Here is a 3,449-nt window from a genome sequence, read left to right as displayed (position 1 = left end):
GATCAATCTAATCCGACCTTATACTTGCGGTTCTTCCTTCGTTGTTCTGCAAGTGAAGTCACCTCCAAATTGGGACAGTAAGTTACAGGTTTTTATTGAGTGAGCTGCCGTCATTGGGCTCCTCCTACTCAATTCATCATAACTCCCAAATTTGGGCTCGGATCTTACTCAACAGAAATTACCTTTGTTGAGCATTTTTAAATTATTCTTGGGGAGACTTCCATATCACTGTAAATACTCTTTTCTTAGCAATTTGGTTAAAAGGCCTTAGGCTTTGATGTCTCGGAATTTAGGATATTTACTTTCTTTGTAAAAAACTTCTAAAGGTACAATTTAGATTAAGGTTTTAGGCGAAGTCAGGACATTTCGCACGTAGCACCAAAACAATGAGCTAGATAAGGAGATAGATCCTATCTTCTTCCTGAAACTGGCTAATGGGCAATCTTTACAAACATTTAAACTATTTCATTCAATATGACACAGAGCAACTCTTGCAAAGGCAGCAGACCAAGGCATTTAAGGGAACCCACCCCTGCCCCAGCCCTGGAACAATCTGTAGGCAAGGCAAGGGCCCCCAAGGGGACACTTATGTGCCTATACACAAATGCCTGGAGCTTGGGGAATAAACAGAAGGAACTTGTCCTACTGCTAAACGCAAATAACTATGATGTCATAGGGATAACAGAGACCTGGTGGGACTCCACCCATGACTGGGCCACAGGTATAGACGGCTATATCCTGTACAGGAGGGATCGAGTGGACTTTTAGGGCGGAGATGTAGCTCTCTGTCAAGGAAAGATACGCGGCCCTGTAAGCCGACATTGGCAACCATAGTGGATGACTTGAGACCCTCTGGGTTAAAATCCGTGGGGAACACGGCACAGGGGATACTGTGGTGGGAGTCTACTACAGACCCCCTACCCAGGGTCAAGGTCTTGACCAGGAGTTTGCCAGGGAATTAGCTGAGGCCACGCGGTCCCGGTGCATGAATGTCATGGGAGACTTTAACTACCCAGACATCTCGTGGGAGGAGCGCTCAGCCAAATCCAAGCAGTTGCAAAGCTTTCTCTCGTGTGTGGATGACCTCTATCTGACTCAGGTAGTCTATGGGCTGACGAGAGGTAAAGTGCTGCTCGACCTCATACTGGCAACCAGGGATGACCTAATCAGTGACCTAACAGTTGAAGGGAAGCTGGGTGACAGTGACCACAAGCTGATCATCTTCACCATCTGCTGTAAAGCTGCAAGTCAGTCAGTAATACAGAAGTCCTTGACTTTAGGAAAGCTGACTTTGACAAGCTAAGGAGGCTTGTTAGTGAGGCTCTAAAGGGCTATAACCCAAGGGGGAGGTGAGTTTAGGATGAGTGGTTGCTCCTCAAGGGAGCAATCCTGGATGTGTAAACAAAGTCCATCCTGTCTTGGAGGAAAGGCAGCAAAAGGGCACAGCAGCCCCCTTGGATCTCCAGGGAACTAGTGTACCTCCTGCATCTTAAAAGGAAGACCTACAAAGGATGGAGGACTGGAACCACCACCAACGAGGAATACTTTGCTCTGGTCTGGACCTGCAGAGAGCAAACCAGGAAAGCCAAGGCTACGATGGAACTCCAGCTAGCTACAAATATTAAGGACAATAAAAAGTCCTTTTTTAGATATGTGGGAGGAAGGAAAAAATGAGGAAAAGCAAGGGCAACATTGGACCCCCGCTAAACCAGATGGGATAACTGACAACCGATGCCCATGAAAAAGCCAATTTGCTAAATGGGTACTTTGCATCAGTTTTTCATCAGTCCCATGGGATGCCCTTGCCCACTGTAGGTCAGGGAGGCCCGGATGAGGGAGATTCCTTAACCTCCATCAGTGCTGAGCTCATGAAGGAATACCTTGACAGGCTGGATACCTTCAAGTCACCTGGCCCAGGGTACTCCAGGAGCTGGCTAGCATCATAGCTCAGCCCCTGGCATAGATCTTTGAGAACTCCTGGTGCTCTGGTGAAGTGCTCGAAGATTGGAAGAAGGCCAATGTTGTGCCTATCTTCAAAAAAGGGAGGAAAGTAGATCCAGCAAACTACAGGCCCATCAGCCTGACCTCTATCCTGGGGAAGGTCTTGGAAAAAATTATCAAAGAGGTCATCCTTAACAGACTAGCTGACAGCAATATCCTGAGGGATACCCAGCATGGGTTTGTTGTGGGTAGGTCTTGCTTGACCAATCTCATTTCCTTTTATGACCAGGTGACCTATCACCTGGACAAGGGGGGAAGAGATTGATGTCATATATCTTGACTTTAAAAAAGCCTTTGATCTGGTATCCCATGATCACCTCTTGGCAAAACTGGTTAACTGTGGCCTCGACCTCACCACAATCTGCTGGCTGGGGAACTGGCTCTGCAGTAGGACCCAGAGGGTGGTGGTTGATGGAAGCCAATCATCTTGGTGCGCGGTCACCAGTGGGGTCACTCAAGGCTCTGTTTAACATCTTCATCAAAGATGTGGACATTGGTGTCAGAAGCAGACTGGCCAAGTTTGCCGATGACACCAAACTCTGGGGTAAAGCATCCACACCTGAGGACAGGAGGGTGAGCCAGGCAGATCTTGACAGGCTCATGAAATGCGCAGATGAGAACCTGATGGTGTTTAACACCGAAAAATGCAAGGTTCTCCACCTTGGGAGGAAAAACCTGCAGCATGCTTATAGGCTCAGCAGTGCTATGCTGGTCAGCACTACAGATGAAAGGGACTTAGGGGTCATGATTGACCACAAGATGAACATGAGCCTTCAATGTGATGCTGCGGCTAGTAAAGCGAGCAAAATGCTGGCTTGCATCCATAGATGCTTCTCAAGCAAATCCCGGGACGTCATTCTCCCATTGTACTCGGCCTTGGTGAGGCCGCAGCTGGAGTACTGCGTCCAGTTTTGGGATACACAATTCAAAAAGGATGTGGAGAAGCTTGAGAGAGTTCAGAGGAGAGCCACACGCATGATCAGAGGTCAGGAAAACAGACCTTATGATGAAAGGCTGAGAGCCATGGGACTCTTCACCCTAGAAAAGCATAGGCTCAGGGGCGATCTGGTGGCCACCTACGAGTTTATCAGGGGTGCTCATCAGGATCTGGGGCAACGTCTGTTCACCAGAGCACCCCAAGGAATGACAAGATCAAACTGTCACAAGCTCCGCTGCGACCGATTCAGCCTGGACATAAGGAAGAACTTCTTTACCTTACAAGCCCCCAAGGTTTGGAATAGACTGCCACCAGAGGCGGGTCAAGCACTGCTTTGAATGCCTTCAAGACACATTTGGATACTTATTTTGCTGGGATCCTGTGATCCCTGCTGACTTCCTGCCCATGGGACAGAGGGCTGGACTCTGATCCTCTGGGGTCCCTTCCAGCCCAAATGTCTATGAAATATGAACAGCACTTTGATTGTAATATGAAATCTTTGAGATTATTT

The sequence above is a fragment of the Alligator sinensis genome, unplaced genomic scaffold (genome assembly GCF_000455745.1).
Source record: "Alligator sinensis unplaced genomic scaffold, ASM45574v1 scaffold428_1, whole genome shotgun sequence".
In the NCBI taxonomy this organism is placed as follows: domain Eukaryota; kingdom Metazoa; phylum Chordata; order Crocodylia; family Alligatoridae; genus Alligator; species Alligator sinensis.
The sequence above is the reverse complement of the archived record's forward strand: the minus strand, read 5'-3'. Positions refer to the sequence as shown.